This window comes from Sturnus vulgaris, chromosome 6, assembly GCF_052056855.1.
Source record: "Sturnus vulgaris isolate bStuVul1 chromosome 6, bStuVul1.hap1, whole genome shotgun sequence".
Lineage (NCBI taxonomy): Eukaryota > Metazoa > Chordata > Aves > Passeriformes > Sturnidae > Sturnus > Sturnus vulgaris.
This window is the reverse complement of record NC_142248.1, coordinates 35,170,688-35,196,985: the sequence shown is the minus strand read 5'-3', so window position 1 is coordinate 35,196,985 and position 26,298 is coordinate 35,170,688. Positions and strand designations below refer to the sequence as shown.

General features: G+C 38.8%; 1 long non-coding RNA gene across 3 annotated transcripts in view; it reads right to left on the bottom strand.

The window, feature by feature from the left end:
• Window positions 1–685: 685 nt before the first annotated feature.
• Window positions 686–26,298, bottom strand: part of LOC148223418 (uncharacterized) — a 62,348-nt gene continuing 36,735 nt past the window's right edge. Inside the window, exons 2-5 of one of the 3 annotated variants that reach the window (XR_015804230.1) lie at window positions 18,600–18,634; window positions 18,029–18,180; window positions 7,760–7,846; window positions 686–5,927 (exon numbers count right to left, since the gene is read on the bottom strand). This is a non-coding gene — a long non-coding RNA (uncharacterized LOC148223418). Of the gene's footprint in view, window positions 5,928–6,276; window positions 7,847–18,028; window positions 18,181–18,599; window positions 18,740–19,682; window positions 19,754–26,298 lie in introns of those variants that run through there. The other 2 variants (XR_015804231.1, XR_015804229.1) reach the window with 2 other exon arrangements.

Here is a 26,298-nt window from a genome sequence, read left to right as displayed (position 1 = left end):
AGAGCTCCAATTCCCATCAAGCTGTTAGTGACATACTCTTGAGCTTCTGGTGACCCTGTACAAGACCTTCCTTTAGACTCAGGAAAGGAAACAGTGTGATATATAACTCATGAAGCTTATGGCTTCCCGACTCATAGTTGTATTATCTGTATCTAATGGAATTCAAGCTGTCTGAAGCCTTTACTGTAGCTGGGACATTGGTAATGTCTCAATCCATGTGTACTCTCTGTTGACTAATAATGTACTTTAGGTTACAGAAATGTATCTTTCTCAGCAGGGAACTGATGTCGGTAACCGCTGTCTAATTTTCCGCTTATTTTCCTAAAACTTGTAGAAATGCAATCTCAAAATCACCATCAGCTGGCTTACAATAACAAGCCAGAAAGACAAATGTCACCTTGGAGAAAAAAGCCAAAACCCAAACCAAACCTAAAAACAAGCCCAAACAAAAGAAAAGCAAACAATACTAAAGGGAATCTGACAAAGGTCTGTACTTGTGTGTCACTTCCAGTTAAAATCTGTCTAGACTAAAGATTTCTCAAAAAAAATGGAATTTATAATCACCTTTTAAATATTTTAACTAGTTTTAAATATTATAACTGTGGATAGGAAGAAAATTTCAGACTTCTATGGTTCATTAGTCACTAATATTATTACATATACTTTCTGTATGACACCAGGTACAAGAAGAGAGTATTCACATGGCATATGCTCCATATCAATCAAAACCACTATTAAAAATACATTAAGAAACAAATAATAGTTTCCCACAATTTATTTTCCAAATCCATGTAGATTTGGCACAATTGTAGATATTAGTGTAGATTTGCAAACACCTTTGCTCAGCAAAGAGCAGCTCAAGAATTTATGATTTCTTTTGTCTGTAGTTTTATTGCAGAAGGTGAACTCAACATCTGCCCAGCTCAGATCGTGGCTGTACTACCAGACTATGCAGCTTGTTCTGATTAGTCTCTCAAAGTCCTAGTTTGACATCCAGTTGGTTCAGTTTAAGTCTGAAAATGGTCCGAGGTCAGGCCTTTGGATGCTGTAAGGTGTCGATCAGCAATGTGAAGGGGATATCCCCAGGATATTAAATCTATTGACCTATTGACACAAAATCTCTAATGGTTGAAAAGAGCTGTCAGTCACAAGCCGTGGAGTCTCTCCTAAGCAGGATATGAAGTAAAGCAAGCACGTTTTTGGATTTCCCTTACAGTATGTTCATATTTTTTTCCTTGACCTTGAACATGAGTAGACTCCTATGATAAGGGTCTGTGAGGAAAAGGCAGAGTCATCAGTTCAGACCACAAGGGAAAATTAAGTTTAAACATTAACTTCATTCTTCAAAAGTTAAACAATGCTTCTGGCATCAAGAACTTCCAAGCAAGATTCTGCTTTTTCTATTCACATTCTTTCCCATCCTTGTTCTGTTAATGAAGAGTACATACCTAATGTGTCTGGTCTGGTGTTATCACACAGAATATGTCACCTTCAATCCTCCTTTGTCTGTTATCTAAGCATATATGCCACTGGGCACAACAACTCTTACACTACTCCCCTCCCCCCGCCCCTTCTACATCTGTACAGGATTGACAAAGAAAGTTCTATATATTACATAAACACCCATTGTGAGGGCTGCAGGCAAGACAATGGAGAGGGTGCAAGGACCAGGTCAAAAGAAAATGTAGAGAAGGAAAAATATTTCATCCACATTCTAAAATACAGAAAGTTAACTCAGATAAAATTGATTCCAGAACAGTATGCATTCTATTCCAGCAATATCTATTGCCATATGGGACTTTTAAATACTGGGTTTGGAAGGGAAAGAAAAGAACACAAGGTAGCCTAGTTAAAAACGCACCAGAAGTATGAAGACAGCAGCCCAGTCTGTTACTTGATATTCAAACCTTCTCAAAACTTTTCTGGGATTTTTTTCCTTTTCTTCTTGGGGATTCTATACTGCTATGATCAAACACTTGACAGCCATTTTCAAGTAATTTTGCATGATTTCCATACTGAAGAAGTATTAAACATAAGATTCCAAGAAACTAGTCAGACTCTCTGCATTTTGCTATTTTCTCCAGCATAAATACCCTAACCAGTGCCCCTAAGCAGAGTACAATATCATACTATTTTTCTGTATTCTCTTTTCCTCATAGAAAATTCAAAGCCTTTATATGTTTTCATGTTTGTTATACATTTTGATCAAATACCTCTTGAATATGTAAAAGGGAACAATGAACAACAATATTTTGGATTGTAGCTGGCAATGAGTGTTCAGGTACCTATCCTGTGATGCATTTAAATTCTCTTCATGAACACCTTAGAATAAATAAGATTTTTAGCACTATGTCTGAAGTAAAATATACAAATAAAGTAAATGTATGTTAAAAAGTAGAGTACAGCTGTGAAATAACAAACTACATTTAAAAAGGAGGAAACAATATAGTTTAACTGCAAATGATTCATCTTAATGGCATAAAAACAAGAAAAACATACATGAATTTGGCATTACTGTCAGCATTACAATTGTTCTGGTAAGGAAGGGGAGAGAGAAAGAGACTGACTTTAGATGGCTAAGAGCTGCCTATTAGCAGGGAAGCAAGTACTCTACTTTTTAAAGGTTACATTTTTATAACTTTGGTGCTTTTCAGCTGATAAATGTAAATATTAATCATTGTCTTTAAACTACTACACTAAATTTCTGTTTCACTTACATCTCAGAGTGAGGCACTTATATAGAAACAATTGCACTCTGTTCATTAATTTTGAAGCCATTCTGCAGTGATTAACATGTGAAGTCTGCCAAAGCATTTTCAAGGTTGTTTTTGCACTTTTCTGTGTCTGCAGCTCAGATCACTGGAAAGTGCTGTAGCTCCAAATATACCTAAATATCTTCATTATTCTTTAAACTCATTGAAAAAAATATTTTTAAAGTTTAATCATGTCTCATATAAAGAACAGAGAAACTATGTGTCTCTTCATTTCAGGGGATGCATTATATCTCAGGAGCTTTTTAAAAGTGAACTACAAATAATTTACCATGTGTTAGCTTTATAAAGCATATACTTCATGATGAATGAAGGAACAATGCCAAAAGGTTTATTTTATTCTTGTTACTTGAGTGAGGTTTAGGGGAGTTTGGTTTGGTTGTTTTTTTGGTTTTGGGTTTTTTTTTTTGAGATATTTTTAAATTTCAGTTTGGTTTTCCTGTATTTTAATCACTGATTAGTGATATAAAAAAACATAGCATGGTTAAAGAGGATGGGGAAAGAAGAAATATTTTAAACTTATCCTCTCCAAAAGGTTATACTACTATACTGCAGTACTGCTCAGTAGTGTTAACAAAAGAAAAATACAAAATGTACCATGAATTACCACTAAAGCTCCTTTACTTTCCTTGATTCATTCCTCCCTTTATCTTTATGACTGTTACGATATCATAATTTCACCAGCAATTCAGGCATAGATCATAGTAAATGGAGTTAGATATATAACAGGAAAGAGAAGGAACAAAAAAGGGGGGAGAAAACCCCAACCCACAATTGTCAAGCCTTCCTACATTTAATCAAATATCAAAAACATTATCTATATTCACATTCACTTTTTCTTTCTTTATGTTTAAATCACACGTTAAATGTCCCAGTCCCCCAATCCCTCCTAATATATGGAGATATGATTTCAAGAAGTTCAGTTTTAAGGACTTTTTTAACCAATAGCCCATCTTTCTAATTATAAATGGACTGAATAATCATAGCACTGATTTGCAACAGCAAAAGATGTGACAGTTCATATTCAATTCTGTTTAACTGAGCATGTTATGCATGATGTGCAAGAGAGTCACCTTGCTCCTTTACATCAACACCTGTAACAGGTATGGAGGCAGCATGCTTAGACACTGGCAAGGAAGGAGAATCTTGTCTTATTTTATAAGGCCCCCATCTGTCCATCTTGGAAGCAGCAGCGTAGAATGTTTGGCATGGACTCCAGTTCAAGGACTGCAACGAGGATGTCCTATTCAGCCAACCAAGTGTGCTTTTTTGTGTACTTTCCCCATGTCTGGCCTGAGTATCTAGTAGCCACTTGCTTCGTAAGCCACTTCTTAAGATGATGCACTTATGGACTAAAAGACAATAATGATGACATAGGGAGGCAAGGTAAATACTAACCAGACATAAAACGAGCCTTATAGAAATGCACTAGAAGACTAGTGTCATTCTTGTTGCTTGTTTTCACTGTTGTCAAAAATCTTTTTTGCAACATATATAAAATTTAATCATGTTTTTAAGTCTTTGCAGATAAAGGTCTACAGCTCTGAAAAATACCACAGCTCTGGATGAAGATGCATGGGTAAAGCTGTGTGAAGCTGTTTTGCATAAACTCACACTCATAATAGTTGAGCTCCAAGCTGGTGCTATCTGATGTGTAAATGCTGCAGATCCCTCCTGCTTACCTCCCTTAATGCTTTGAACAAATCAGAATGCAAGCATAAGTTTCTTGACTGTTTTAGTTTTATGCTATTGCTTTATCCCCAAGTACCACCTAAAATCTTCTCTAGCTGAAAACTATCAGCACCAATATATTAGAAAGAACTGCCTCCTCCATGCTACTAATCTCTTTGGAGACAGAAGAGGTTGATAATAATTCTGTGGATTATTTTCATCATCTTTAATATTAAAAGAGGAAAATAAGAAGAGAGAGAAAGAAAGGCAGCTCAGTCATCTTTCAACCTCCCAAGAATGCTTGGTTTGTAAAGATGTGTCACAGTCTCCAGTGGAAAGCTTATGGATTTACACGTCTATAGAAGGGAACTGAGTTCCTCCAGTCATGAAGATAGATATTTTTAACAGCAGCCTTTCTGGGTTCTAAGACCTTCAGCTTCTGTAAAGAAATGTTTACCCCACAAAGGGTAGGGGTGAGAAGGACAGCACTGCATTACCCACATTTCTGTCAGCTGCTGACCTTCACCTCACACACATCCTCCTCAAGAGGGACACAACCACAGTGCTGGTTCATTTGCTCTGAGCTTTACTCTGCTCCTTCTCCACCCTACCAGGCTGTTTGGGGTTGCTCACTGGAGCCATCTTGAGTGTATTTGCCACCAGCTGCTTCCCACAACCTCGTTGCTCCCCTGCCCACCTCCAGAGTGTTGCACCACGCTGCAGGAGCCTGCAGTGCCATTTGCCAACACCATCTGCCGGACCTCCTGAGCCAAGATTACCTCCTCCCAAACCCACACCATTTCTATCAGGGTTTCAAAGCCTGCAAACATGGGGTCACAATCTGAAAAGAAGGGCTCAAAAAATCTGAAGCTGCTGTTCTTATTCCCAGCATCTTTTCTTTCTCCTTCCAGAATCCTTATCTTGCAGTAATTGTTCTGGGAGAAAAAGAAAATTCCAGTACAACTTTTGACTGCTGTTTTAATCACATAAGCAGCTGCATCAAAACTGTGAGGAGATAATCCTAATAATGTCTTCTCTATCTCCAGACTGCCCCAGTCTAAAGAACAGAAACTAAAGAGCCAGATGGTGCTCATGTATACTTATCCTTGAATTCTAGTTTCAATCTCCCTCTCAGAAAGTCTTTTAATAATAGAATTTAGAAGTTGCCATATCTCATGCTTGTGAGGTACTTACCGCACCCCATACATCTTTAACTTCCAGAAATTTCTTGTTTACATAATTTTTCCTTTCATTTCTAAAGTATCTGAATGGGATTGACCCCTCCCAGCAGTACTGAAGAATGTTGGTCTTCCTCTATTGATACTCCCTCTGATGAAAAACCTCTGTGTGCAGCCTCAGGCTTCACCACTTCTTTGTTCCTCTGAGCCCCCCCATACTCTTGGCAAGGACTGTGGTCCTTCTACAGCTGCACAGGGCACAAGGGCAGATTGCTGGCTCTATTTATGAGGAGAAAACCTATAAAAACTAAGAAAAAAAGTCAGGTTATTACATTGAAACCATGAATTATTTCTTTCAAATTCAATTCAAACAGAGCTAAATATGCAAAGAGTAATTTTTCCTATGTAAACCATTTCCAGGGGTTTTGGTCTGCTTTGGAAGAAAAAGGAGATGAGAGAAGAATCCCTGAGTTCTACTTCTGTTTTTGACTCTCAGCTAGCTGTATGATTTTCTCAGTTTCCTCAGTCAGGCATTCCTCAGTTTACCAATTTTCAAAATGGCTACAACAGTGATATATCCACAGGAATTCAGAGAATAAAAGCAGCTGTTTGCAAAAGACTTTAACACTGACAAAAAAAAAAAAAAAAAAAAAAAAAAAAAAAAAAAAAAAAAAAAGCAGATAACTTATTCTTTCAAATTAAAAATGGGATAGATTATTCATGTATCTATACATAAACTCAAGCCATGAATCTGCTTGTAAGTGAACCACTCCTACATGAACCCTGCACTCTGTTTATAAGGCACATTGTTTCCTTTATAAAGCCTACAGAAGTCAGACTTTGATTTGAATATAATAAAATTGCAGAAACAGCAGAAGCTGGCCATGTAACTCCTTTTTTAATGAATACCTAAAGTAACAGTCCTCTAAGCCATTGTGTCATCTTTCAACTCCTGTCCCTCCCTCCCCCTTTCTGCACCAAACTCGAGGAAAAGAAAAACTGATTGGCAGGTACTGTAGCTGGCGTGAATAACCACGACTATATATCTTGTCAAAAATCAGCATGTACTTTAAAAAAGAAGAAAGTAAAATATGAAGATAAGAGGAATAATCTGAGGCTCTCCCATATTCTCATTCAAATTTTTCTATTTAGATTTCACTATATTTCCTTTTTTAACCTTCTCCTGCAGGTCTTTATATATAGGACAAAAAAATCCACTTCTGTCATTTAAAGCATGATGAAAGTACCAAAGAAAAATCTATTTTCAGCTGTTTCTCGTTAGAGCACTTTTTTGCCACTGTGATGAAAGTCGATGCAAAGAAAGAAAGACGAGTCACTGATGAAGATGAAGAAGCATTTCTGATCAGCCATCTGTTCAACCAATTAAAACCCTCGCAAATAAAGTTGTGTATACTTATATAGCTAATCCATACAGATATACATATCTGTGTGTACACTGGCATGAGAATACATACATATAAATACCATGTAAAGTCTACTTTGCATACACTGAACTCTGCTTACATGCTGAGCATAGCTAATTAAATACACACATAGAGAAACACTGAAAATGCGAAATAGACTTTGGCCCTGCTTGGGAACAAAGCCTTCTCTATTAACATCCCTTTCTCTTAATGGTCCTTATGCAGTAAAAATAAAGTCCAAACACTATAATTTCACTCCCAGAAAAGTTACAAATACTGTAGGTATCTTTAGAAACAGCTGCAAAAGTGGATTCACTTCTGACAAGATTGGTGTTAATTACCAGTAAGGACTTCAGTATAATACTATTTAAATCATTTTAAATTATCCCTCTCAAAAATTAATTTTTCATCAAAGATTACACAAAAAAATCATGATATCATCTCTGCAGCTGCGATTTAGTAATAATTTCATCTATTATTACCAATGTCACTTAGATAAAAGAAAAATGGCATCCTACTGTGCTGATTCCAGCATAGGCCATATATAGAAATTTTTAACTATCACTTATAATCGCCTTGATGAGCTTAAACCTCCTCTCAATTAACACCCTAAATGACACTGAGACATCTTAATGGAGGATGTAAGTAAAGGAAAAAGACTTTAATCAAAGAATAAAAAGAGAAATGCCAAGCAAAAGGAGGAAGTCTGGTGCACCTCTCAGTGTCCAATCTCACTGGGGTCCTTTATCTTGTCTTGAACTTCGTGTCATTTTTATATTGCGACTGTAACTTCACAGCAGCCCTAAGAAGGAAAAAAAAAAAAAGTGAAAAAGGTGTGCATATTCTTATCTGCAGTTCCCATCCTCGTCTTAGAAAGACAGTAGGGGTTTACACTGAACAGGCAAACACATATTAAATGAAACTGAAGAGACTGTGAAAAATAAAATAATTTCATCTTACAATAAGGCTTACTCCATTTTGGTTATTACTTCAATAATGGTTCAGGGCAAATCTTAAAGACTGGAATGCAGTGATTCACACACTATTCAATAAACTTGAATGAGCGTGTTTTCATCCTAACATCCCAACCTCAATAAAAGTTCTGCTTTCACAGCCAGCAGGTAATTATACTTTTAAAGATCTCATCTGCCAGACAACCACGTAAATATTTGCTTAAATGGCACCTACAGTCGATATTATTAAGGGCATTCGTCTCCTTAGTATATCTGTAAGTCTCACAATGCAAGCATTTAAATGCATATACATACTGGGTGGTTGTGATAGCACTCTTCAGATCTCAGGAAGGCTGAGAAATAAGTCTCTATCTAGCATTTCCCAAACTTGTGAACTCAACTTTCTAGCCTCCAGGGTAACCACCCAGACGTAGTAAGCTGATAATCCTCACCTACTCCCTGCAGACTTCTTGCTATACCCTTGTGCATGCCTCCCCTGAGGGATGACTACAGCCTGGGAACTGCTGTTTTGGGATGCACATGGCTGAAGGTACAGGCAGAAAGTGTTTTTGCCCTGGTAGATGAATCAGTGTTAATCTGCCAGCTCTGATAGGGGGAAAAAATGGGCTTTGGAAAGTGTGATCACAAATTATCTCTGAGGGACTTTGGGAGGTGCTCTAAGTGCCTGGGAACCATAAATCTCTGCTGTACCAGCTAATGGGGCCATTAGGTTTAAAAGTATCTAAACAACACATAGAAGTTCATATATATATATATATAGACACACACATATTTATATATATATATATATATATATATATATATGGTTTCACTGCGTAATATTTTTTCAGCTAATTCACTCATAATGAGAACCAAATTAATATTTCTGTGTGCATTAATAGTAAGAAAAAAAAAATCCAATTAAAATCAGCCATGGTATTTCATTCCTTTCAAGCGTTTTTTGCCCATTACAGCTTCACAAACTGTTAGCTACAAATTATGCCAGTTAAGGATTCAGGTTATTTTGATTAACAAATAATTTGCAAATGGATTTTGTTTTCATTTTTCGTAGGTATTTGTTGAATAGTTCATCCAACTATTTCAGCCTGTGGGTTGTTTGCTTCAGCTTTTCACTAGTCACTCTTATTCTCTAAACACATGGTATTTATGACACACAAAGTACTGTTAAAAGAGCCCCTCAGGTAAAGGTAAGAAATATCCCAACCTCTGCTCCATAACAGGCACAATATCCACTAAATTTAGTCACTGCTGTTACAGAGAAATTGATCAAACTTTTCTGTGCTGGATGATTTTAGATGCACGAATACTACATAGCAACTTATAATGAGCAATGGACTGTGTATTGTTAGGGAGAAATTTGCTGATGTGCAGTGAATCATGAAATCATAGAATCATAGAATACCCTGAGTTTAAAAATACCCGCATAGTTCATTGATTCCAGCTCCTGGCCCTGCACAGCACCATCCCCAAGAGTGTGCCCAAGAACACTGTCCAAACAATTCTTGAGCTCTGTCAGGCTTGGTGCTGTGACCACTCTCCTGGGAAGCTGTTCCATCCCAACCACCCTCTGGGGTTTTCCAAATTTCCTACCTAAACCTCCTCTGACACAGCTCCAGGCCATTCCCATGGATGCTGTTACTGGTCACCACAGAGAAGAAATCAGTGCCTGCACCTCACAATAAAGCTGTAGACTGCTGAGGCCTCCCCTCTGTCTCCTTTTTGCCCAGGCTGAACAGACCAAGTGACCTCAGCCTCTCCTCATATGGCTTTGAATTAATATCTGTGTAACTTTCAGCAGTCACAAATATTACCATGCCATGGGGCATCACTCTGGGTATTTCCGACCAAAAGCCTTCTTGTGACTCAGAAAAGAAACAACCTTCCAGCATTTATTCTCCAAACTATTTTGTTCAAGTTTCTTTTGCCCCAGTTGGGACTTCTAGCCAAAGCCATATTTTTTTTCATAAATTAAAATTTAAAGAGGTTTGATTTTGCATACATAACAGACAAGGTAGCAGTGAAGTAATGCATGCAATTAAAATAAAAAAGCCAAAGTATTCACTGATCTGAAGGTTGACAGTCTATCAGTTTACAAAAAAAAAAAAAAGAATAAAAAGAAAAAATGCTAATAGCTTTTCAAAAAGAAAATAACTTGCATCAGTTTCTGCAAGTAACCAGTCCACTGCTAAATGCTAAGCACCCCATCTAAAAGACAACTCCTTGTGTGATCAAGGAAAATGCTTATTTTCTTATCCAGCAGAACTCCAAGTGCACTGCTTTTAACTTGGTCTCCATTTCACTGTTTTACCAGTATGATAAGCATTTCTGTTGATTACAAGCCTGAAAAAAAAAAGTCTTTTCTGATCAAAATGGCTGTGGCAACAAGGAGCCTAAGGCAGACTTGGTAATGCTGATATCAAAAGGAAGGTCTTTTCCTGGAATTGGGTTTTAGCTGCCTCAGCAAGTGACTCTCATAAACTGCATCTCTTCAGAGGAATGGGAGAGTGCCAGTCAAGCCACACTGTGAAATACTTTCAAGTGCAGACAAGCCTTAGAGCTCTGATATTCAGAATCAGCTAAACAAATGCATACTTCAGTGTGGATGGACATTCTTGAACTGGTTAATCATTTTGTGACCTCGCCAGCATTATGAAGGTTGGCAAGATAGTTAAATCAGTCTAACGCTGAGAAAAAAAAGTTAGAATTTTTCCAAAAATTTCCTCTGCCCTCAATTATACACTGCTGCTTCTTGCTCTGCAGAGACACTGAGTGTTCACCTGATCTCTAAGCTAACCAATTTATTTCACTAAACTGGCAGAAAATGCTGCATTGGTATTTTCTGCATTCATTTTCTGTCTGTTTAGTAAGCTGAAGCAGCTTGCTGGGGCATCAAACAAGTTCCAGAGCCAGCATGAGAACGAGGGAGGAAGGAAGGTTGTTTCTTCTCTGTACCAGCAGGATTTTAGGATTGTCCTCTGGGGAAATCAAGCCTTTAAACACTGTTATGTCACTGTACTTGGAGTTATTACTTTGGCCATGCCAGAGCTATTGTTCTGACCAAAATACAGGGATCCCTGGTAAGAATAAATGACAAGACTTTCACAAATACAGTTGGGGTTTTTTTTCAGGGTGGAATAAATTACACAGAGCCATGCACCAGCCTGGCAGTTGATTAAGATTGTGAAGAAGACAAAGAGCAAGCAAACCACACTTTCCTCTCCTAACCAGCACTGCTATGGCTAAAACTCCCCTGACGTATATGCCATTTTATCTACAAAAGAGCTTTTCTGTTCTATATTTATCTCGTTCAGAAAGTTGTATCCGTTTATCAGCTTTTTGTACCAGTGTAAACTTAGCTTCCAATGGAAGTGTCTGACAGTCCAGCGATATCACAAGCCCTTTCTAGCTAGGGTATGGTCATAACAGAAACCTTTTGGCTTTTGATTACAAAGAAAACCTATATTTCAGTGGATGTCCTGCCATGAAGCTGCACAGCTGCTATTTTTGCTTCTTCAGTCACCACCTTTCCAAACAAAAAAGAAATTCTCTGTGCGCTGTGAATAACAATAAAAAAAATCTATTCAAAATTACTCTGCTGCATTTGTATCCTTTTATTTCTTTGCCAACAATATGGGAGTTCACTCTAAAATTCCCAACATTCTGCAGTTGCTTGAGAGCCAGGACAGCTCTCAAGCCAGGTCTAAATTATAAAGTGTTGTTGACAAAGCTGCTTCAGTCACAAGCATGAAAAAAATCACACCCTTAATTGATATAGATATGCAAGCAACACCCTCTGTATACATGCAAGAATCCCTTTACTGACATTGCTTATGCCACTCAAAAGGTAGTTGAAGAAAAAAGGCTCCTTTTGCCAATGTATATTTTTCCTCTGGTACAACTCAGCCAACAAAGCCTGTGCGTCATGGACCAGTGATTTCCAAATTTTCTGTAACAATCCTGGCTTGTCAAAATTGGCCATGTCTAACACCTCTCTGCAACTAGGTTGCTTCCTCCAAACTGAGCTTTAGTTCCACCTTGTGTCCCTCTTCCTATCTCTGAGGTATTTTTCTCTGCCCTCACTGTTTCCCTCCAACCTCATATGTTCCCTCCTCTTCATGGGACCATTTCTGACTAGAGTTACAGACCCTGTCAAAATGAAAACAAAATGAAAGCAAGGAAAGGCTTTCCATTTTACCCTTTAGTTTCATCATTCTCACCACTGACAGTTGCCAAATCTCAGGATATCTGAGTTTGATAAGGACCTCTGGGGATCAGCCAGTCCAACTCCTTGGTCAAAGCAGAGCCAACTGGAGCAGGTTGCTTATGACTTTGTCCAGTCAGGTTTGGAGTATTTTCAAAGATGTAGACAAAGAGGAAACCCATGCTGGAACCTGTATCATTTAAAGTATTCCCCTAGGGAAAACATCTCAAAGTCTGCACAGACTCCATCAGGTTTTTCTCATTTAGTTACAATACTCTGTAACTGACAGAGAGGCAGTTAAAGATAGAGCAGACAATTAAAACTCAGGAATAATTTGGGAGCTAAAGTTGATTAATTTTCTATAGTTTCCCTGTCTTTCTACCTATTTTTGAGAAATTGGAAGGCAATGTCCTCTGCTTCTTTGTATTGAAGTTGCTACCTGACCCCTAATAATTCTAAATCCACTGGTACTTCAGGCTACATGAATGCATCTAGCAGGAAGGGCTGACTCTTGTTTTGTATTTGACATATAGAGTCATGTATTTCTACAGAATAGACAGAGATAATTCCTATTTTATATATTAGATTAAAAAATATACCTATGACTTAGAAGTACAAGGAAATCAGTATGAAATACACAGAGTTGTCTCTAGGTTGTAGACATGCTCATCTCCTCCTCTTCTTCTCTTCTCTTCTCTTCTCTTCTCTTCTCTTCTCTTCTCTTCTCTTCTCTTCTCTTCTCTTCTCTTCTCTTCTCTTCTCTTCTCTTCTCTTCTCCTTATTCTCAATGAGATATCTTGCCATACACACCCTAAGACAGTTTAGCTCATTTAACTGAAGATTTAATCTAGCAGAATGGAATCCTCCTACACTATATCGCATGCTTGGATGGATCTATGGCTAACTGGACAGGTGCAAGGATGAATTATAATACAACATTATGTTAGCAAATGATGCCTCCATATATAACTTTCAGAAAGAAACTCTAGCTTATAAGGTTGCTTCATTTACTTTTGAGTTATACAGAGTACTTCACTGATGTCCATGGAGGCACACTACTAAAAGAGAAAAAAAATAAAGCCAAATTAAAAGAAAATCAAGTTCTGCAGAGCTAATCATATGGGAAAAATATTGTGTTTTGTTTTCTGAATCTATGTCTTCAATCTTAGAATAAGATGGATAGGAAATATAATTTAACAATAATATTATCTTAATATTTATATGAGGAATTGACTGAGTTACTATAACCCAAACCCTAACACTAGAAGCATTATTTGGGAAAGAAAAATGTGTTTGAATTCTTCTTCAAAATTAATTTAATTATGTGAAATCATTTTCCTCTCTCTCTCTTATTAATGCCAAAATATTGTAGTAAATAAGTGAGAGTGTATCTTTAATAGATATGAGATTTTTTCAAAAGAGCACAAAGGTCTGTGCAGATGATGATATTTCTATTCTTGAAAATCAGCTCCATCAGAGTTGAAACAGAGCAAGCACTTAACACATAAAAAAAGATGGCTCTAAGTGAAGAAAAAGATTGCCTCCAATTGAAATTTCAGGTAATGTAAGTATGGAGAATGCAATCTCCCAGCCAGAAATTGATTAAGATACTACTCTTTAAGCTGGGAGATCTTCAGTTTTTGTGAGTGGACAGGACAAAGTTAACATCTTGTTAAAGAAGTGCTACGTTGACAACAGCACAGCCTTCTCAACAAGGAGGGACAGCCATACAGAGGAAGTATGCAGCTGAAATCCTGATATCACACAAGTTCAAGTTCTGTATTCTCAATCTATCTTCCTTCCACAGCTCTTTCTTTCCTTGAAACATTAAATTTAGAAAGAAATCTTGTAAGACAAGAACAGAAAATATCTAGTACAGAACAAATCTATGTCTACAAGATTCCTGAAAAAAGCATGAGTTCCCTATGCAGACTGCATTAGCAATCATTAAATGGCAACAACAGCATCTTTGTGTTAACAATATTTTTCTCTGTCTATCAATTACTCATATCCCAATAGTCTATTTTTAAAATTGAAATTCTCGCTAGCAGTTGAAAACTGCAAAATTCAGCTGAAGAAAATGGTGAAATACATTCAGCATTACTTGGGATATGTTCTGGAGTCTAAGTCTCAAGTCTAGTTTGCCATTAGGGTCATACCATAGTAATCCCTAAAGGTCCTTAACTCATACCATAAGCTTTAGCCTCTAAGGCCACATATACATAGTGTTCTCCACCTCCATTTAAAAATGGTATGACAAAAAAAAAAAAAAAAGCACCATGGTTTTGGCTTTAGTGTCTCAGCAACACTGTTGCTAAGGCATCACCAAAATACTCCCTGCAAGAATAAAGACACTGCAAAGACAGCCTTAGGGCAGCTGTTTCCCCAGGAGCACCACGGGGCTGCCACAGAGGTCACAGTCCAGGGCAGGTTCGTGCATCCTCTGCACCCTCTCAATACCTTTTGTCAAAGATGGACACTCACTTAGCAAAAAGACATGCCAGCAGCAGTTCAGTGTAAACTGTGCTGCCTTCCAATAACTTTAATGCTCAATCATGATTGAGTAAGACATTAGGTGGACTGCAAAGTATACAGCACTGCCCTACAGTTAAGCTTTAATTAGTTAAGGCAGCATAGAGCCTCCCTGGAACAATATGCTTGTATTTCTTAGAAATGCAGACATGTTTTCATAGAAATATGAACTAAGAATAACTACTTATTATATGAAAGGTAAAGGTGGGAGGAATTAGGGCATGAAATCTTCAACAGACAGCTCATGAGCTTTCTCTTCGGGGTGGTGTTTGAAATATAACTAACTCCCTGAAGACCAGCAACAACAGTCTAGATACAGTAGTAAAAGAGCCAGGAAGGGCTGTACCCTATATGACACAAGTGGAGTGTGCACAACAGGAAGGAAGAAAAGGATTAAAATTGCTCATGTTTTACTATTTCCTGCCTCTGCCACTGATGATGCTCTGTGAGATCTTTAGTGATGCTCTTCACTCCCTACCCAAACTGAAAATATGTGTGCCATAAAAGTACTGGGTGTTTTAACTATCTGCAAAAACATTTTGATCTGCAGACTAAAAAGCCATAAAAGAAACTGAATCTCAAGGCTGAAGGCAGGAGAAAGACTGGGATGAAAAAATCCAAAATGTACAGACTGTCTTGCCTAATTACGGGTTTGTCTCCTGCAGCCAACTGGCTGTGGTTACACGGCCCTGCTTCAGACAGGGAGCAGTGCATAAAAAATGTTGACTAATAATGTTATGGCATTAAGTGGTAACACAGTCTTACAAGAAAATATTGTATTAAGTTTCTATATTGGAATTTGAAGTCTATGGATATGCAGAATAGAACAATTTCAAATGAACAGAAGAGTTTGTCCTAAGTATAGTCACTTCAGTTAAAAAATGAATGGGTTTGAAGGCATGTGGTAGAGAATAGTTAAAAATTACTGGAGTACTCTTCAGATTATTGAAGCAATCTAGGAAATCTAAATTGGTCTGCAGTGCCCATGCCCAAAGCACCCTATTCACTTCCAAAATGAAGTGCTCTTAAAAAAAAAAAAAAAAAAAAAAGTGAAGCCTTGCATTTAGAAAGAATGGAGCTCTTCAGTTTTGGGGTTTTTTTTAGCAAATATTTCTTTTTGGAAGCAAATCGAAAAGCATTTTATCACTGTAGGCAAACTGACAAATGATTTAAAAATTAAGTCCTATTTAAAACAAAAGGAGAATAATTAAAATAGCAATAACAGCCTTCTGCCTTGAAACACAGTAAAAGTGAAAGGGAAATAGAGAAAAAGGAAAAACGTTGGTGAGAGAAGAAAAAATCCATACCTTCAAGGGAGCAAAAAGAATCGTAGGGACATCTCTGACCTGGTCTGTGTGCTTTGCAGAGATCCACAAATCAATACACTGCTGGAGCAATAGGGTGGTCTTGGGAATAGACCACGGTGACCCTATCTCCTCACCTTTGGCTGCACGAACTTCCTTCACATCACAGAAAAATGCCTCTCCTCCTTCCTGGTTGTATCTCAGTGACTGCTCCCTTAACAGCTGCACTTGCTCAGGACTCCTTAACAACTCTTTCTGTATGGATTTTTCTTCCTTTGGTGAGAGACATCTTGCATGGGCTGATTCTAAAGATGTTGCTGTGATTTAGTCAGGGTTAAAGCTCCAGATCGTCAGTGTGTAGGACTAGGGGGATTTTCAGCTTTCATTTAACATGAGAGTGTTTTCTAGCCCCTATAGTTGGTGATAAAACTTGGAAATGTGTCCCCAGAAAACTATAGATTCCAAATCCCAGCAGGCAAATAGAAAGATCTCCCCTTTCTCATCATTCCACATGCAAGCCAAATTATTTTTAAGAGTTCAGTATTTAGAAACCATCTTTGCAAGTGTGGAACATTTGGGTCTGGCAATCTCCCTTTGTTCTGCATCCCTCCTGGTATGGAACCTTTCCTCACCAGCTAAGATTAACCAAGAACCAGGACAGGGACTCTGGGTAGACTGAAGCCAGACTGGAGAGAGTGAGATGAGCCTGGAGCAGGGAGTTTGGGCTCCCTGAGCACTGAGGCAGAGGCGCTGCCCCTCCTGGAGTCAGTGCTGTGGGTGAAGTTGCAGGCTGGCAGCCTGCCGCCGCACTGGGAGAGATCCAGGGAGGGTTTGTGTCTGTGGGACCGAGGAATGCAGCGGGCCCCGCTCTGAGGAAAGAAGGAGAGTCATCTTTGCTGCCAAGAGAATTAGGGCTCTCTTCCAGCATTCAGAAACATACATACTTTTATATATTTGCCACATGGCTTTGCTGCGCAGCAGCACATGTGTTGTGGCTGCACAGTGCCGAGTGAAAAGAGCACCCAAATCAAGGAGTGTTGTGGGTGGGGAGGTGGCACTGGGAAGATGGATGATGGTACCTGAGGTTGGGGAAGAAAGCAAAAAACAAACATCTTCTGACAGCCAAAGAAAAGGTTTGCACCTGACTGACTTCAAGCAAGAGCAGAAGACCCATTACCAGAACTGGGAAGATCTAGCCCTTATTTTCTTTCCCTGGTTTTGTTATTGTCAATATGTGCTCTGGTGGTGCTATCTGTAGTACAAAACTCTTCATGGAGACCAGACCTCGTGGAAACAGGCAACAAAACCATAAGAAATAATCATAAAGACCATACATCAAAATCTGACAAGAGGGGCAAAGGGTAGAAGGAATGAAATATTTTCATTCCAGTCTCAGGTTCCCGAAGTCCCACTCCAGTGGCTTAAGTATAAAAGACATCCCTTCTCCTAGCTTAAGTTGACATGGGGGGCAACAACTGAAAAGTCTAGCCCTATTTTCCTACTCCTCTTCTGAAAACAGGCCACAACATAATTTCCAGCATACATTTGTGCTTAAGAGAAAAATTCTATAAAAGTGGACATTCTTGACAAACATGCCTATGGTTCATGAATAGTCTTGGAAAACAAGGAGGCAATTTAGGGAGAGTCAGTTCCGAATGCAAAAGAAGGTTTTCCTTGCCATGACCACAGCCAGTATGTGCTCAGCAGAGAAGCAGGTGACACAAGACAATCTGCATGCAGCTGAAGGCTGATGGAGAGCTTGTTTGTGCTCAGCACACTAGAGAAGTTGTTCGGGAACAGTTACGTAAAGATTAGCTCTGTAACGCTGCCAAATACTTTGTGTTATTATGTGCTGTGTTTGTGCCAGGCAGCCCCACATGTCAGAGCTGCCTCACAGGGCAGTTTTAACATGCACACCCACATTTTCAGAGTGCTCGGAAGAATAAAGAAGCCACGGAGGAACCAACTCTGACCTCATTCGCATGGCTGCCACCACCGATTCCCGTCAGCTTGCCTGAGTGCAACCAGTGTAGAGCCGGAAAGGCACATCTACCGCATTTTGGAGATGGCTGTCCTCGCCTCCCCTCCTCCTCCTGACCCATCATGCTTCCTCAGAGAATCCCAGCTGCATGGATTTAAAAAAAAAAAAAAAAAAAAGTAGCAACTCAACCATGTGGGAGCATACAAATTTAATGTCGGCTAAAGATGAAGGCTGTCTAAATAACACAATGGTTGGAGTTATGCAGGTTGTAAGTCTAGGGAGTAAGGAGCTCACGGTGTCTCTTTTCTTTTCTCCCTTGCTCAGTTTTCTTCACAAAAGTTCATTAAACAATGATTCTTTCCCCTTTAAAAATTTATGAATGAATGATGTTTTCATGAAAATGAGAGAGCAAAAAGCCCTGGCCATAGCCAGGCTCAGCACAGTCCAGTACTCTGCAACCTTCCCCATATGCCTTCCTCTCCCAGCATACTTCCAGCCTGACCCAAAACACAATGCAGAGACTTATCAACGATGCATACAGGTCTTATATGTGTGAGACATACCTGTCCTGGCAGGGGGGGGACATGGAGCCAAAGACCTAGAGGAAAACATTGTTTCATTAATCCAGCACACTCCTTTGATCTGTATTATGCAGGTCTCAGTTACAAGGATGCCACATCCATAAAGAAAAATCAGAATCTGTCTGAAAATAAAGAGGTCTGTTATTTCAACTAGTATCAAAAGTGGCACTGTCCTCTTCCAAGTCCTGGATACAGCTACATCAGTGTAGCTTGCCTGATAAGAAAGGAACAATAAATAACCAACACTAATAACAAGTTTTTATACAGCTCTTTTTATGAGCAGTACTTTACAAATTAGAAAACTAATCTTAATTTCTCACTCACATTCTGTATCTCCATAGAATCACTTTCTCTTTTTAATTTTTTGTTTTACTTTTAAATATATTTGCTACATTTATTACTTTACTGGGCCTTCTTTTTATTTTATTACTTTTTCTTTTCCCTCCTCTTTATTCTCACTTAGCTTCAGTTTTGGAGTCTTTGTAGTTTAAGTATCTCTCCAGTTTTTCTAATATTCTACCTCTTTTCATTACTCTGTATTTCTGAGTCTGCTCCTTTCTAATCTTTCTATTCTTTGCCTACTCCTCTTTATCTCTTCCTCTTTATCCACTGTCTTCTCTCTTAATCCCCTGTGATGGTGATTCTTTTCCTTCCCAGCTCGGTTCTCAGTCTTCTTCTGACACCCTGTTCCTTACTGTGATCATTTCACATGTCCTTTTCCCTTTGTCTTCCTCTGTTATTATTCTTATTTATATAATTTACTGCAATAGATCCAGTGCCCAGAGATCTAATCTTGACTGTGTTTCACCACCATCAGCATCAACCTTCTCAGCCTTCTGTTTAAACAGTCAGGGGCATTCCCAGTCTCAAACATCTCTTTCCCAGTGCTCGTTTTTCCGTCTGTGGATAGGGTCTGGATGGTAATAGAAATGTAAGGATTAGCTCGTTCTTGCAGTATGTTGGGAGAATAGGTTTTGGCTCCATGGCAGTCCTGAATTCTGCAGGGAAAGGGCCACACCATGACATGGTCTCCAGGAAAAGTCCAACTCATATATAGCAAAGTACCTGTCAGGAGTTCCAAAGAACACAAACTCCTTCTGCAGCTCCAACTTTTGCATGGTCAGGTTGTCAGGTAACTGTAGATAGAAAACAAACAGACTGTCTTCACAGGCTGGGTGGCTGTCATCAGCAGCACTCTTCTCTAGGATTGCCCTCCAAGTAAAAATCATGAGTGCAGATATGTGGGCACACCTGGCCCAGCAGACTCCTCCTCAGTAAGGATAATCCACCTAGAACAGGAGACAGAATGACTGACAGCACCTCACAGATGGAAAGTGAGACATTTTCCTGGTGCTTTTGAAGGGGTAATCTGAAAATAATTAGGTTTAAAAAAAAGAAAATAAAACAAAAAGAAAAACAACAACAACAAAAACAACAACAACAACAACAACAACAAAACTGACCAACCAAACAAAAAAGGAAAGGCACAGAAACCCCCAAATACAACACTGAATAGTGTTTTTAGCAGGCGCTTTTTTTTGTGGGTTTCTATGTCTTTGAGAAACTGAGCCTTAGAGTTTTGCTGGATGGGTAAGGTATCCAGGACTTCAACAGAAGAAACAGCACCTGCTTTTTTTCAAGAAGGATAAAATGTAGATGATGACTAGTTGTACTACCACCAAAGGACTGGGACAGGTTGAAATTCCTTTACTTTGACAGACTGCATTTTGTGTCAAAATGAAGAGAGGTCTTCAATCCAAAGGGTTGTGAAAGTCAGAGGAACAAAACGAAAAAAAGAAGAGGTTTGGAGTGACATAAGAAAAAACTGGCTGCTGGAACACTGAAATGAGGCAGGGAGGGAGAGGGAGGAGAGATGCAGAGAGCAGAAGGAAACTGAAAGGAGTACAGTTGTTTAAAAAAATGTTACTTATGGAAAAAAAAGATCCAAAAGCTGGTCTTGCAATTACCGTTTTTTAACTCTTCTTTTAATTTCTCATTCTTGTATCTTCCCTTTTTGAAGGCAAATGGAACATAACATATCAGTGTGAGCTTCTCAGGTCTCTGGCCACATGCATAGTTATGACCTGGCCAGAAGTGTTTGGCCAGAAAAGTTAATAACACTGACGTATACTTAATCCAACTTTTTTGTTTTCAGTTATCAGTATCTTTCACAGGCTTGTTTCATCTTCAGATGCACTTCATGTTAACTTGGCTGCTTCCACATGCTTCTGTCTTTTTTGTATCAAATGATGGCTATTTATAGACTTTCCACACATATATGGGGAGAATAAATGTGAGGCTTCAACCAAAGCTACACTCTCTGGCCAGCAGCAAAGAATTTCTTTTCATATCATAATTCTTTTTCCTGTTCTGTGTAGTGTATGTGACTTTTACCCAGGAATTTTGAAGGTCACTAAATATCCTGGGGAGTAGATCCAGTCATTCTATAGATCTGAACAATGGGAAGACTGGCTTGTTTGTTTGGGGGTTCTTTTTGGGGGAAAAAGGTTTTATACTAATAGAACAATGTTTGATGCCACTAGCAGGGAAATGTATTCTTGCTATGCATCCTTAGATGTATTAAAAAAGAGATCAGATGGGGTTTTTTTACTATTTTGGAAAGAGAAAGAATGAAAAAGAATGAAACTTATGATTGACATGTTTGCACATTTTTAAACATAAAACCCCAACAAGCTCATATCCCTATCAACCTGTATCTCAAATTATTAAGTTAGCATAGAACTAAAAGAAGCATAGAATTAAAAGAAGTATAGTTATTACTGCACCCAGGAAACAGTGATAGAAGGGGGAAGAGGAGGGAAATTAAAGGAGAAAGACTATGATTTACATGTACTCTAGTTCTGACATAAAAATGGGTTTTTTTCCTGTTAAATGTTGATGTGCACAAAATCCTAGCCAGGTCGAAACACCTTAGTCATGGCAGGGGGTTAAAAAAGAGAATATTTGAGAATAATGTGAATTAAAAAGGCAAGTTAGTTTAAATTTCTGTTTGGTAGGGCCTGAGGCCTACAACTCCAATGGGAATACACTGTAGCCGGAGGGCTGATGAATGCCCCTAATGAAGTTGGACAACCTGGAATACATGCATAAAATGATTTTAAATATTGATATGATGTCATTGTGTGACTGAAGATATTGAAATGTTAATTTTCAGAGCTAGACAGTTTGTTTCTAATTTATTACAGGGAGAGGGAATTATTATTTACACTTTTTAATGTAGCAATAAAACAATTATGGGATTTAAGGACAGAGAAAATATTCATGCTTCTTGGAGAGCTAAAATGCATGGTGCTATGGAAATTACTTAGAGGAGCTTATACCAGCAGATGTTAAGAAATATGCTTTTCTTTTTTTTCTTCCTGATAATTGAGGTAATACATTCATAAACTATGTAAAGCAAAAGGACCCTTTGACCAACGTTAATTATATTTAACCTGCTCTATGTATAGTAGAAAGAACTGCTTAAATATATCACTGGGGACAACTAACTCACCCATATATTCTGGATGTGTCTATTATAACATTTCTATGACATTGCCTGGTTTTCAGAAAAATTCTTACCGTGAAGAAGAGGAGACGTGGTGTTATAATGGTACGTTCAGTTCCATTGTGATATGAAAGTTTTTACGGAGAATGCCTGAGGGCATCTGTCTGCCTCGTGTGTTCAGTATTACGGCTGTATAACACACAGAGGTGGAAGTGTATTAAAGGCAGAGCCATTGCAGTCTGTTGGAGGTTGCTGGTGTTAAGGTCCAATCCTGATGATCCCCAGACCAACGTAAAGAAATAAAATTCTTTGCAAAAACTACCTAGGCTATATCCTTCGCTTGTTCCTTTGTTCCCAGCTGATATGTCTACTTGCAAAGAAAAAGAACTTGGTTTCATTTAAACTCTAGTGCAAACCAGAGTAGCTCCCTTATACATGTAGTCATTTGGGGAGTGAATTTCTGTTTCTCTAAAGCCTAAGTTTGGCACGATCTGCACTTATGATATGTGCTAGCAAGCAGGAATGAAAACTTTCTCTTCTCTCTGATCCCATGCCCGCCTGTTACATCAGTGGTTTAAAACAATTTAGCATAGTTAAGCACATGCCCAACTCAAATAATCTCACTGAGGCTGTAACTCTTCACAAAGATGGGCAAATTCATGCTGAATCATGACTCGCATGATTGCAGACAGTGTAGCATCAAACAGGTGCTTTGGAGGAAACACACACTGTGCTCTCGTGTTCCACTAGCCCATCACAGGCACTAGAAACACAGCCTATGACATGGGCAGGTTATTTACAGTGTCCAGCCTTAAGGCAAGCTCCAGAAAAGGCAAAATGCGTTTGGGAATGCAATGGCAGGAGAAGCCCTCTTCACCTGGATATCCTTCCTTTTCCTGCAGTGTATATACAACAATGGCTGGATGGGCAAATGATGAAGAGGGAGGAAAACCTTGAAGCCTGAACCCAGTCATCAAATTTAAAAAGAGCTGGAAAAGACAGAGAGAATGGAGGTATGGCTGAGAACAAAGGACATGTGAGAAATTTACATTTTTTTGGGAACAAGATAGGTGATTGAAGGGGGCTTGACAGAGATATGAAAGGTCACAAACTGCCCAGCACAGGCATTGATTACTCCTCTTCCCACATTATCAGAAGGAAACAGCACCCAATGAAGTGAGCAAGAAACACATTGACAACAGACAAAGCCATTATTCCCCAGAGTATAAAACTGGCTAAATTTTCAGCAGCAACATGATTATAAGAGACAAAAAAACCTAATAGATTTGAAAAGATTAGATAAATTTGGTGAGCATAGCTTCCTAAATCTGGATATAACCTCTGATTCAGGAAATTGCTAAACCATTGATTTTCAGTAAAAAAAAATCACTTTATATGTCTCCTGTTTCCTCTTGTTTCCCCCTAACCATCCATTCCTGTTAATGCCAGATAGTAAACAGTGCTAGAGAGGCTACCCAGCCTCTTACAAAGGTGTACAAGGCATCCATACATACAACCTTCCAATATGTATCAATATATCTCTACCAGCTGGTCACTAAAAAGTCAGCTGACTCTTGGCATTCACAACACATTTCATCCAAATGGGAGCAACTCTCTCAATAGAGAGTGAGTGTCAATAGAGAGAGAGAGAGAGAGAGAGAAACTAAGAGCACAGAGACAGTGAAGTGTCTCTGCAGGCTCACTCCTGGTGCACGGGCCTGTGAACCTCCACATGCACATTCACAGCTTAGTGTAATCCCTGGTCCTTCCTGCATCCTCAACTTCCCTGAATAGCCATATTTCACAACACATTTCAGCAACTATTTACTTCTTTGTTTTAGATCACATCTGATATAGTTATTTAAAACTAATTTCAATTAAGGGATGGATCAGGTCTCATGATAATTCCAGCTACTCTCTTTTCTGAAGTGACTGCCCTGGAAGAAGCATTGGTTGGATCTCAATTTGGTAATCAAATAGCCAAACTCTGTGATTAGACTACATCAAATTAGTCGCCATTCACCAGCTGACACCCTCAACTAATGCCTCCTGCCACTAATTGACTTTATTTCCACTTCCATTTATGTGGCTACCTGTTTTCAAGCTGTTAACTGGATTTACATGCCTTTCAGCTTAGTCTTTCTGATAAATATCCTTCATCCCTCCTGGTCTTCCCCTATCCTACAAGCATCAATCCCCTCTTCATCCACCCCTCTTTTCTTTTTTGTCTTACTGTGCTTCTCTTCCTAAGCTTCATCACTCAAATAAGCATGCAGCATTGTTTTGGCCACAATACAATGCAATATTAAGAGAAAATTAAGTATGAAAAAGTAGGTGAGTTCTACCTTTGAGTAGAAAGGTATCCCCAAGGAAAAAAAAAAAAAAAAATAGCCTGGTCTGAGTGAGGGAACGGTCAGAACTCACCCTTTGACTGAAGGGAGCTTCCTAACCTTCACCTGCTCAGGCCTGAGGAGTGGAGCCTGGACAGCAACAGGGAGCAACGCCTGAGTTCTGCACACCCTAAACTCAGCCCTGTTTAACATGGCTCGGAAATGTTGCCTCTCGTGTGCCTGCCCCTTGCACTCACTGCCCAGGTGCCTGGAGCAGAGGTAAGAAAACCCAGAGAAGGAAACAGCTGGGACAGAGCACTGCTGCCCACAGAATGCCAGGGACCTTTCCTCTCTAGGAATGTCTGATGTGCTGCAGCTTTGCCCAGGAACCACAGAACACACTCCAGGTCTTCTACCACAAACCAGAGGAACCCCAGGCAGCTGGAAATGGTGCAAGCAGACTGAGAGTGCTCCACTCCCCTCCGAGTTGTGCTGAGTAACAAAACAGCCTTGCCCTCTCTGCTTCTGAGTGACAGAGTGGCTACACACACCAAATCATCAGCCTGTGCCCTGAATATGGCCTGAGACTTTTTAGGTTAAGGAGTATCACTCACCATTCAGAGAAAGTTTGACTCGAAAATACACATTGCTGTGAAAAACAACTGTATACGAGCATTTTGCACTGCTAATATGGGATACAAAGAAATTTCAAGAGCACTGCAGCAATGACAGCTTTTCCTGGGAAGAACATAAGTGTGAAAAAAAGCCTTATTTTTTTTAATAGAACTTTTAAATCCTTCTAAATATCAACATTATTTTAAAATGTTGTAGCATTTCTAAAAACAGAAATGTGATCTCAGCTGTCTTAAATTGCATTCATGAAGCAGAAAAGTAGCATTGTTTAAATGCTCTTAAAACTGAAGGAATAAACTTTAATTCATTTGTTCAGATAAAAAAGGTTGAATATAATATAATTTAGAGCAAGTGGAAATGTGTTTTTCAATTCACATGTAACTCTTTAACACTTTTGTAATGCAACATGTGCAATTCCAAAATTATGTAATGTATTTCGTTTCTCCTTTTACAAAACAAGAGAAAAGCTTTCTACAGTGTGGGTCAAAGCAAAATTCTCATTCCTAAGCTTCTTAAGAATTGTGTTCACTTAGTTGATCTTTTTTATATGTGTAAAAGTTACTTCTTTACTTGTTTTCTGCTAACCAGTAATCATCATTAGGAATACTGGACAATAGGATTTGACTGAAGAACTGCAAAATTTTTAGAAAACATTTGCAAGGCTGATTTAAAAATCACATAGTATTATATATATTGCAGTATATTGTCTAGGACTCCTTAGAAGAAGTCATTGATACAACTGAGTAAGCCAGCATTGGCCTTGATGGAATAGCATTGGCACAAAAGAAATAATGTAGTAATGCACTCCCAAGAATTGAGAGCTAATAGAGAGCAACATAATGGATATTGTCCAGGATGTAATATCCTTATTCTCATACACATCACTTCATGTCAGGATGCAGACAAGCTCAGAAGAGAACTTGTGGGAGGAAAGGGGGAGGATGAGGGCCGAAGGTTTGTCCATGAACAGATTAATCTGATTCACCAAGAAAGCCTAACTGCAAGGCACAGATTCAGGAACACTAGCCAAGAATTTTAAGAAACACTCTAAAGCTGACGAGTTTTTCAGCACTCCAGCTCTTGGGTTTTCTCCCTTCTCTACATCTCCCTTCTCATCTTGATCAGGAAAGGCCCATGATGGTAAATGTCTGAGGGCAGTAACCCAGGAGACTGATTTTAACTGGCTCATTCAACTGTTGTTCACTTCTGA